This window comes from Cornus florida, unplaced genomic scaffold, assembly GCF_030987335.1.
Source record: "Cornus florida cultivar Cherokee Brave unplaced genomic scaffold, ASM3098733v1 CherokeeBrave_3.0.0_Hap2_Chr05, whole genome shotgun sequence".
Lineage (NCBI taxonomy): Eukaryota > Viridiplantae > Streptophyta > Magnoliopsida > Cornales > Cornaceae > Cornus > Cornus florida.
Genome location: NW_026775575.1, coordinates 35,444,640 through 35,456,643, shown reverse-complemented (window position 1 = coordinate 35,456,643; position 12,004 = coordinate 35,444,640). Strand labels below are relative to the sequence as shown.

At 38.9% G+C, this 12,004-nt stretch overlaps 1 non-coding gene across 1 annotated transcript; it reads right to left on the bottom strand.

Annotated features, from left to right (window-relative positions):
- Positions 1-1,246: 1,246 nt before the first annotated feature.
- On the bottom strand, positions 1,247-1,352 carry LOC132310661 (small nucleolar RNA R71). The gene has a single exon (XR_009482667.1). It is a non-coding gene; the product is annotated as a small nucleolar RNA R71 (small nucleolar RNA).
- Positions 1,353-12,004: the final 10,652 nt, after the last annotated feature.

Genomic DNA, 12,004 nt, shown 5'->3' with positions numbered 1-12,004 from the left:
TTCATTACATCAATTTTGGCGTGTAGGAATGGCTTTTATCGCGCGTCAAATTTTGGCGCCATTGCCGGGGATTTGTTGATTAGATTTAGCAACGTCGAGTTTATGGAATTGATTAGGATTAGTACTCTTTTGATCTTATTTTTACTTTTTTTTTTATTTTTCTTTTTGGTTACTTATTGTGTTGTTCTTACTTAACTAGGTGCATTGTTGGAGAGGAAGCAAGCAAATGAGCCATTGAGCATTCAATTCAAGCAAGCAAAGAAAGGAAAAATGTTAAAAACTTAAATTTTTTTTTAGCTAAGCTAAGCTTTAAAATTTGGAGTTGAAGTGCTAAAGGACCTTTGTGAGATTTTCTTTACTCAATCCCTTAGTTAAATCGTCGGCCCGCGTGGAGGCTTATTTTTGATTGACTTACATCATTGGGTTAAAGTATAGGAGTATGAATTTAATGTTTGTGGAAGAAGTCTAATTGCATTGTTGTGAAGGCATAGTGTTTGTCATTCTTTGTGTTTGTTGTGTTTTATATTGTGCATGCATGGGCGTCGTTCATTGAGACCAACTCTTGCCCCTCTTGATTTGCATCTTGAATCTATCGTTAGAAATCCTAGGGGAAGAGGAAGTTCAAATAGAGCCAATCTTTCAATGGATGACCATATTGAGGACATTGGTTACATAGACCAACAAGGTATCCTTCATCCTAATGTGCACAATGAGAACATACAAGTACCATTAGGCATGCCTAGGCCATTCATTCACCAACCACTACAACAACAAGGCCAAGTTCCGTATGGAATGCCAAGGCCAATGTATGCTCCACAACCTCCCGTCATTAATTAAGGAATTCATAACTAAGGTGTTCATGTTGCACCTCAAGTAGCTAATCCACCTCTTACTTTAAGAGATCACTATATGCCTAATGAATACAATGCACCCACATGCATTCAATTACCACCATTTAGAGCACATCATTATGAAATTAAAGCACAAACTATTCAAATGCTTCCTAACTTTCATGGACTTCTTAGTGAAGAACCTTACAAGCATTTGGATGAGTTTCTTGAAGTATGTTCCACCGTAAAATATACGGACATGCCGGAAGAGGTTTTAAGACTCAAACTTTTTCCATTCACCTTAAAAGACAAGGCAAAGTATTGGTTTAACAATCTTAGGCCTTTTTCAATCACTTCTTGGGTAGAAATGCAACAAGAGTTCTTGAAGAAGTACTATCCGATTTCTAAGACCAATGACATGAGGACCTCAATTTGAGAATTTTCACATGGGGATGGAGAAACATTTCATGAGGCATGGGAACGCTTCAATGAATTGCTTAGGAAGTGTCCACATCATGACATGCCCAAATGGCAATTAATTTAATACTTCTTTGAGAGCTTATCGGACAACTATAAGGGTATGGTTGATGCTTCCATGGGTGGCTCTTACATTGATAGGCATGAGGATGACGTGTGGCGTCTTTATGAAAGCATGAGTGAAAATTCTTTGCATAGAACACTATCATCCAAGAATGGTAGAAATTCACAAGGTAGGAAGAGTGTAGGCTTACATCAAGTTGAACATTCAAATGAAATAGTCGCCGAAATGAAGTCTTTGTCTCAAAGGTTTGATCAATTTTTGATTAACCAAAACTCGGCGAACCAAGTATCTTCCTTCCCTAACCATTCTCATCGTGCATCAAATGAAACATGTATGACTTGTTCTAGTGTTCTTCATTCTACTTCTCATTGTCCTCATGGACAAGTGCATAATGAACCTAATGAACAAGTCAATATGGCTTTTGTAAACCAAGGGAACAATCCTTATGGTACTCATTATAATCCAAGTTGGAGGAATCATCTGAATTTCTCTTGAAAAAACCAAGGAGAGGCTTAAACCCTTCCCAAGGCGGTTTCCAAGGGAAATACATTCCACCTCCACTTCAAAACCAAGGATCCCAAGGTTATAGACCCTATCAATCACAAGGGAATCAATTTGCTAATTCTCATTTTCCCAACCAATCTTATTCCTAACGAAACACTAGAAGTCCCGCCTTTGAAGAAAAGGTTTTAAATGCTTTGGGGACTCTTGAGGCTAACACACAATTACTTCATTCTCACTCTCAATCCATTGCTAAGCTCGAAACCCAAGTAGGGCAAATAGCAAGCACTCTTAATACAAGAGAGAAGGGAAAGATGCCCATTAATAGCCCACTTAAACAACAATGTGTTGTGGAAACCCATTCCTCATCGGAAGGGCATACCATTGAACATGTTAATGCGGTGACTACCTTATGGAGTGGTAGAGTTATGGACAATCAAGTTGAAATATCCAATGAAGAGAGTGAACCAGTGCAATCTTAAGTTGTCACCCATCCCGTTTCACATCCCATTCCTCCTTCATTGCATACACATGATCTTGCAAATGAGAAAGTTTTGAAAATGTGTTTGAAAAAGAAGTTTTGAAAAATGATGTTGAAAAGGTTTTATTGAAAAATGATTTGAAAACTTCTTGTGTTAAAGAGAGTTCCAAAGAAAATTCTAAAAAAGTGTTTGAACCAAAGGTTCCATTTTCGGATGCCTTAAAAGGATCCATTTCAAAAGATAAGCAAAAGGCAAAAACCAATGAAATCATGGAAATGTTTAGGCAAGTGAAAGTTAACCTTCCACTATTGGATGCAATCAAGGAAATTCTGGCATATGCCAAATTCTTGAAAGACTTGTGCACCCAAAAGCGGAAGAACAAGAGCCAAACACCAAGAAAAGTGGTTTTGACCGAGCAAGTAAGCTCAATTTTGCAACATAACACTCTTCCAAATTTTAAGGACCCCGGTTCACCCACTACATCATGCATCATTGGTGATCATATCATTAATCGGGCACTTCTTAACTTAGGAGCAAGTGTTAACCTTCTTCCATATTCGGTCTATGTTAAATTGGGCCTAGGTGAATTGAAACCGATGTTGGTAGTTTTACAACTTGCCGACCGATCCATTAAGAAACCTAGGGCATTGAGGATGTTTTGATCAAGATTGATAAATTCTTCTTCCCGGTTGATTTCGTTGTCATTGACACGAAACCGGTTTCCAATCTTAAGAGCCAAATTCCCGTTATCATTGGCCGTCATTTCTTGGCAACCGCCAATGCCAACATCAATTGTAGAATAGGGGTGACGAAGATTTCATTTGGCCACATGAAGGTAAAGTTGAATATCTTTAATCCCACACCCAATTCACTTGACAAGTATGAAGGAGAGGTTAATGTTGTAGAAAAATGTCATGATCTTCATTGCCAAGGAAATGAGCTTTTGTCTAAAACCAAAACTTCCAAAGGATCATCTTCAACCTTGCATTCTGAAAGTGTTGTTTCAAATTCTTGCTTTGAAAGGGCATGGAAGCCCAAAGGTTTTAATTGCATAGACAAAGGATCAAAAGCTTCTTTTGAGCTTGATCCAATAAGTTCTTCAAATGACCATTTGTTGGGTGGAGTTCAAAGCATTTATCACCCCAACAAGAAGGGGATACATCACAAGATCTTTAACTCGGGCTAAAAGAGCCCAATGTCTTACTTGAGACGTTAAAGATTAACAATGGCATTCGTAGGGTGTCAAAACCCTATTCCTCCCCCATTTCTATCTTTCATTTTGTTTTTTACGAAGTCTAGATACTTGTTTTAGGTTCACATGCATTGAAAGGAACATTGGTGAGGATTGTATAAGCTTTTATGTCATAATTGAGCATTTGGCAAAGTTCGATCGATCTCACATTGGAGTTCGATCGATCGAACTGTGCATTGCACTCCAACACTTAGAAAATTTTTCGACCTGCAGAAACCTGCATCCAAATCACCTTTCTGTCCCATCGTTCGAACCAACTCCAAGATCGATCAAGAGACCTTCAATCAATCCAACTTCCAAGTTTGATCGATCTCAGGACTCAATACTTAGAAATTTTTTGAGGCTGCATAAACCTGTATATTTTAGCTCTTTGTCTGATCGTTCGAAACATTCCAAGATCGATCTGAAAGTTCTTCGATCGATCCAACTTTCCAGTTCGATCAATCTTATGTTCCAACACTTAGCCAAATTTTTGAACCAAAAACCTGCATATTTTTGCTCTCTGTCTGATCGATCGAACTCTTATTTCGATCGATCACAAATCTTCATTTCATTATTTTAACTTTAGTTTGACCTTTCAACTTTTCAAAAATCCAAAAATATTTTCATTTTTATTTTATTCTATTTTTACTCTCATTTTATTTTGTTTTAATTTTCAACAAGTTTTTAAAAATTCAAAAATGTTTTAATTTATTTAGTTTTTGATTAATTAAATTCAAAAAAAAAAAAAAAAAAAAAAAAACCAAATATCCAAAAATACTTTAAAAGGAGTTCATCAAAGTTCGATCGATCACAACTTATCTTCGATCGATCGAACTAGTCGGGAAATGTTTTTAAAAATAGATCCAAGGGTCTTAAGATCGATCATTTGGATCGATCTCACTCACTAAACCCTAGCCTCTCATCCTTCTTCACTGTGAATCATCTCTCCTAGCTCCGGCAACTCCTCCGGCGAGATCCAAGCATCTCGAATCTCAGTTCATCTACATCTTCTTCATCTCAGATCTTCTGAGTTTATTCTCCATTCTCTCGCTCTCTTGAGGTAAGATCCGAGACATCCTTCCCTAGATTTGAACTCTCATGCATCAATACTTGTTTCAAATGTCGTAATCATGTTGCTCTCATGTTGAATCTTCCATTCTCAAAGCTTTAGCATCCATGTCTATATATATATATGTGTGTGTATATGTGTGCATAGATTTTGAAGATTTTGTTAGATTTGGGTGTTTGGGCCACGTTTGGAGTGCAATTAGGCTTGATTTGTGTTGTTGCAGGGCCCACGAACTTACTCGTGTGGGCCCCATACTTTAAAAGTCACAGATCTGTGACTGTTAGGTTTTATCGTTGCACTGTTCGATCGATCGAACAAATTTATGATCAATCGAATATTTGCGATCGATCCAACTCAACCTTCGATCGATCCAACTTTTGTGACCGATCTCATTTCTTTTTCTGATCGATCGAATTTCACAGATCTCATATACATACTTCATTCATCTTATTTTATATTCATGCTACCTTATATGTGCCCAATGCCTGTGATATTCCACATTGGATGCATTTCATACTTACATTGTTTAGCATGTTTCATATTCTGCCACTTGCATAGAATCATGTGATATTTTGTTTTGTCTATCTTATTTGACATACATGTTTCTATATTGTGCTTTATATTCGGTATATGCTGGCACCAACTCTTGAATTTTTATTTGCGGACTATGGCTCGAGTTAAGACGGTAGCACATAGACACCGTCACGGCTCCAGCCGCTGACTTAACGACGACGCTGGTCCATCTCATGTCCGGGATCCTAGCCCCGAGCACACACAGAGGAGAGTCTGACAGCGGACTGGGGAGACAGCGCAGCCCTCTCATACAGAGGAGCCATTACACCCTACTCTACCCCAGTCGCCAGCTCGTCCAACATTCACTCCATCACCATCTCCACCGCATAGAGGCGCTGAGCAGCCAGCTCAGCCGGCTCCACCTGTTCAGCCAGCTCATCTATAGCGCGATAGGCTCGCGCCTAGATATGCACACATGATAATCAAGCACGAGTCAGCATTCGACACCGCATTCTTCTCCAGATCGGTGCTGACTCGATATGCATATCAGGACATCATTCAGCGGGGCCTCTCAGCTATTCTTGCCCCAGTCACAGAGCCGATTTACCCGCGACTGGTACGGTTGTTCTACCAGAACCTCCGATCGTCGCCGCGCACTACAGCCGAGCTCATCACCTCTATCGATGGCCATGAGATCACATTACAGTGGATACTCTGGCCCATTCGACTCACTGTCCACATCGGTGCCCACCAGAGCTTCAGGAGACCTATCCCAGGCTCCACAGGCCTTCTTACGCCGATATGGCGATTTTTCTCACAGGTCACCATGCCGGTGGTGAGACCGTCGCCACCCGAACATTCTTGCCAGATGACCTGTGGGTTACAGATTCGGTGCTCTACCGAAACATATACATGGCAAGACACAAGATTCAGAGGCGGGGCGACTATCTAGCAACCCTGTATGCCTTCTATACCGGCCACTGGGTGTCTATTCCTGTGCTTATTTGGAGCGTGATGAGGAAGCTCTACGATGAGTACGTTAGCAAGGAGGCCCCCGAAAGGGCCAAGTCTCTTCCATTCAGCCACCTCATCACCCAGATTCTTATTGACCAGTGTTATCCCATCCACCCGCAGGAAGACCCCGAGAGAGGTTCATTTCACTTCCTTAAGAAGGACTGGGACAAGAGCTAGAGAGCTATTATCACTCGCCTGCAGATCCATGCCGTACTGGCGGTTGCAGAGCTGGAGTTGCAGGAGGAGGCGGTAGCACATGCAGCCCCAGCACCAGCAGAGCCAGCAGCAGCAGCTTCCGCAGCGAACGATGCACCAGTCGATCCAGCTGCCGAGCATGATGACATTGATATAGACATTAACTTGGAGCACTCAGCGGATGACGCAGCTCAGCTTTCTCCAGCCAGGTCACCTATCTATGAGCAGGAGCAGACCCAGGAGCTGTCTTCTGCCTCATCCATACCAGACTTGACCCCCGGCCTCAGAGTGCGTCTGCAGATGCTCGAGGACGCTATTGTTGCCATCAGAGCTGACCTCACGGCCCACAGAGCGGAGTTCGCTACCTTCCACACGGATGTCGTGACCATGTTCAGAGATTTATCCAGAGACATCCGCGGAGCCAGACCTGCCCGTCCTACCTCATCTTCCTGAGCTCCTAGTCTTTTCTATCTTATGATCCCTCTCTCCTTTTGATACTTTATTATTGTCACTGTATTATTTTTACAGCCGGTCTGTCGGCTTTGATATTTTTGTTGTACCTGCACTTTCTCTATTTTATATATCTATTTTTGCTATGGATGTCATATGATTGTATTCTCATATCTGTATGTTTGACTCCATCAGGTGCATCACAGTGACTTCAGTGAGAGAGTGCTACCCAATTTCTAGGACCACCCTTATAACTCTCTCATTTCGTTATCTGTTTATCCCATTTACACTTGTATGTTCACTATGCATTGATTATCCCATTTTGTTATCTGATAAGTTTATCCAAGTGCCAATTTTCAAGACCACAGTTCATTCCAAGTTTGGGGGGGCAATGCCACCCACTTCGGATACTTCAGTCCCGATCATTCTTGCTCAGTTGCACTGGTATACTCTTTCCTTTGTTCTCTTTGCACATTGAGGACATTGTGTAATTTAAGTTTGGGGGGAATGGTGCTCTACAGTGATAGTTTTAAATTTAAACTTTTAGCATGACTCGTGTATTTGAGGGATATTTCTATGATTGGTCCATACCTAGCTATGATTTTGATCTTTTGAGGACTATATTGCTTAAAATTTAAAAATTGCTTAACTTGAGAGTCCAATACTCCTTGTATGCCTTATGAATGCCATTTAGGAGTAAATTTTTTGAAAGATTGATATCTTGTTTGCACTTGTGGTCCACATCATCTTGATTTTGTGATTATTTTGAGATTCACTCTAGTCTTCTACACTAGCGCCGGCGCACACTAGTATTCATTTGTGGGGTACATGCTTTGTTAATTATTGAATTGGTTATATCCTAATTGAGTTAGTAGTGCATTGAAAGCTTTCATTCTTGATAAAGGTGAATAACAACCCCTTTTCACTAAGTAGCTGGGATTCTAGCCTCATCAAGCACTGAACTTCTCGCGCCGAAAGGTGGAGGGCCCAAACTCTAGGTTAATAATTGTTTAATTAAAAAAAAAAAAGAAAGCAACAAAAGTGAGGACTTCTCTCAAAAATTGAGAAGTGGGAAATGATTAGATGGTTGTTGTCTTGATTTGTAGCCTAGTTGATTTGAGCTTGTAAGTCCGTAGGGGTGTTTGAACACCTAGTGCCCTAAAGCCGTCAAGTTTGGGAGTCATTGACCTAACGCTCGACCTCATGAATCGTTAGAAAGCTTAATAGATCAATACATTGTACTATGCTTCCATCTTTGATCCTCTAAAAAAAAAATGAGTGAAAAGAGTAAGCGCACCTAGAACAATAAAGCTTTAATAAAAGGTCCACTTCTTGTCTTGATGATCGGTACTAGATTTGTGTGCTAGTTTGAGGGTAAGGATGTGATTAATTCTTTAGTTGGCTAAGATAGCAACACATTGATGTCGGTTCACTTAAAAGAATTCTAGAGTTGTTTTGATTTGCATGATCATTTTCTTCATGTTTGGAGGACCATATTTGCTTGCTTGATGTTGAGATTTTGGGAGATTGCTTGGAAAGGGTTGAAAAATTGCATACTTGAGGTAGTTTTCTCCCAATGCTTGTTTGCAATATTGGTACCTCTTTTGAAAAAATGAACTTAATGTTTGTGGGTACCATTTCTGGAAACCCTCACGAGACTTCACTCATCCACTAGGGGTAACCTAGGGGTTTAAAAGGCTTGTTGCATATGCTAAATGCAATCGTGCTCCCTACGAAAGTGGCGTTATCCATTTATTGTTTTCTAGTTTATAGTTGTATAGTTGTATAGTTGTTCATTTCATTCATTTACTTTCTAGTTCATTGCTAGGGACTAGTAATATTTAAGTTTGGGGGTGTGACGAGCACTGAAAAGTGCGTATTTAAACCCTTTAAGCTTAGGCATTCTAGTACCTTTATCTATCTTACTTTACCGTTTTAGATTGATTTTGTATTATTTCCATTTTCAGGCACTTATCCTGAAAATAAGCTAACTCAGCCAAATAAGAGCTTAATTGAAGCAATTCTGAGATTAAACAAAGAAAGGTGCAAAGTGGAGAAAGAAAGAAGCAAAATGAAGCAAAGCAGCAAGTTCGATCGATCCAAGTCCAAGGTTCGATCGATCGAACTTTGATCGATCCCAGTACTTTAAGATAGATCCAAGCCTTGACCCAAAGCACTTAAGTCTAAAAGTTCGATTGATCCAACATCATTCTTCGATCGATCAAACACCTTTGTCCTTATCCAAATGATTGATCCTATCCACAGCTGTACCACCCACTAACCACTTTTGTCCTTTTCCCATAAATATTTCCCATAAATATCTCGGATTTATCTTTTTTCCAAAAAGCTCAGCCAGTTGGATCGATCCAGCCTAAGTTCGATCATCTCACTTACTTTCGATCGATCGAACTTCCTCTAGTGCGAAAAAGTTAAAATTCCATCTCATTGAAAGTTGTCCTTTATCCAATCATTAGGGAATGTTGTGTGCACGACCCCAGCTCATTTTAGGTGTCATTTTGACCTACCTATATAAGGATAAGGATTGCTTTTTTAAGGGGAGCCAACATTATTTTTCATATCATCTCTTAGAGAGGAAGTTTAGAGCAGGAGGAGGCTAGAGACACCATTGGAGATTTTCATCAACAAGGAGCAAACCTCTTCCATGGAGTTAGCCCTTGAGGGTTGGAGCATCCTCACCATGAGTGGCTAGACATCCTTTTGGGGCTAGAGTTAGCCCCAAACATGCTTTCTATATCTTAATCTTGTGTATTATTGAGGGATTAATGTTGTAATTAATGTTTTGACACTTTGATATATATATATATATATATATAGATCTTGTTTAATCAATGATTTGTGTGGTTTAATGCTTCCAATTGATCATTTCATTCTATTCATATGTCTATGTATGCTAGAATTGATGTTCATGTTCTTTTCTCTAGATTTTGTGTTATTGATGCATGTCTATGTGTATTGATGCCATAGATTTACAGATTGTCAAAACATTGTGCTTAAAAGAATGCTTTTGTGATTCTTTTGATGGTTCATGCTTATCTCTTGATGGATTGTGCCTCTCCCCTAGTTTATTTTCATGCTAGCAGTGTAGATGTAGTGTAGTTGTAGTGTAGTGTTAAATGGGAGGACAATCTATGCTTGTTGTTTGATGATCCAAGCTTTTGAACGCAATTAGCATATGTTTCTAATCTTGTGTTGTATTTGGATTGTGAGCCTAATGAAAGGATTAATGACTTGTTTTGATTTATTATACCTTTCACATGTTGTTTAGACAATATATGCTTCATTGCTTAGATATATTGTGCCTTTCACATGATGTTTAGACAATACATGCTTAACTAGTCATCCTTACTTGTTGAATCAACCAAATACACACACACCACTATTGCAACACCCTAATTGCCCTCATTAATCACTTATCAATAATATAGAAATGCATTGCTTGGTGGTGATCTCTAAACCCCAAGACTCTTCTCTCTTTTACTTACTCTTAATTGCACTCTTTTGCTATTACTTAGTTTAATTTAGTTGCTCTTTAATCAACCAACCAACCAATTGTTTGATCACTCGACCTACTAGCCCTAATTGCGATTCCACAATCAACTCCGACGTTGCTAAATCCTTACAATCCCTTGGGACGATCCCTACTCACTTTTGCTACGTTAGTAGGATTGTTGGTAGTGGATTTTATAAATTTAAACTTGACCCAAAAAGGCTTTCCTCGAACCGCACATTCACTGCATCAATTTTGGCGTGGAGGAACGGATTTTATCATGCGTCATTTTTCATTAATATCTTTTGAAGATATTTTATTTCAGGGGTTTTTAAGAAAATATTTTTGGAAGACATTTACATTCTGGGTCATTAGTGCAGTTTTCATTTTTTGGAGGGGCCATTGTGCATTTAATGAAAGTTATTGCAAAAATGCCTCGTTTTGAGCCTGGATCTTCGTACGGGATTCATTTTCATATTTTGTTGAGTTGTGTACTCTTAGAATTTTGTTCTAGTCGTTTTTCTCTAGTTTCTAGGTTTTTGGCCCCGGTTGCCGCCGAACTTGTTCGGGACATTTCTTTCTGCTCGGGACTCAATTTTTGATGCCGTTTCTTCCATTGTTTATTTTTTTTTTCTCATTTTGAATCTTTTTCGTTCACAGAGTTTTGCCATTTGAGTGCGTATGCTCAAATTCCACTTTTCCGGACCTGACGGGGCCCTTTCGGGACACTTTTAGGGTTTTACTATAAATCGAGGGTTATAAAATTGAAAAGTCACTTTCTCCTCCCTTCATGCATGACCTGAATCTGCCATGGAAGCCCAAGGGGGGCTGCCACCCTTCTCCTTTCATTTAAACCTCCTTCCCTTTGTTAGAAAGTTATAGTGCCTTTGCGTTTTGTGTTTGTCTTGAATATGCGCTTCTTTCACCCTTATTAGAACCCGTTTTTGGTCAAATTTTGAGTTCGGGTTTGAGGTCAAGTTAGGATTTTGGTAGGTCCTCTTTGGAGTTTAATGTTCACGGCGTTGTCCCCGACAAAACCCCAAAGTATTGTCGGATTCGGAGCAGTTTCATTTTGGTGGCTTTTGAGATTTTCATCTCAAATTGAGGTAGGGGATGTTTTAGGATTATATATGTGTTGTACTGAGTGTTTCCCCTGATTATACAACTTGTATGCTTTCTTTTGTTTATAATCTTGAATTTAATTTAATTATTTTCCATGTTTAAGATTTAATTCTCATGATGATATTCTACTTAGAATTAAATTGGGGCATGCTAGTAAATTAGGCTTTGGTATGTTTGTTAACATATATTAAATTGGAAGTATTTGATAAATAATTGCACTTTTTATTTAATAATTATCTTTTGTGAAAGTTTAATTATCATGGACGTACCTTGCATGAAATTAACTTGTACTAGGCAATTAAATTAAGTCTTGGCATGTTTTTAACATACTTTAATTTGAGAGAATTTGGATGAATATGAAAATCTAGAGATTTTAATTAAAATGATTAATTAAAATCTATTTTAAAGGTCCATTGGTTTAATTAAGTTTTTAACTTGATATTTGTGATGACTAGGGCTTGTATACTAGCATATGTTAATTTGAGATCATTTGATGTTGTTTTAGAATTTAGGGATTTGACTATCATGGTTTAATTAAATTCCAT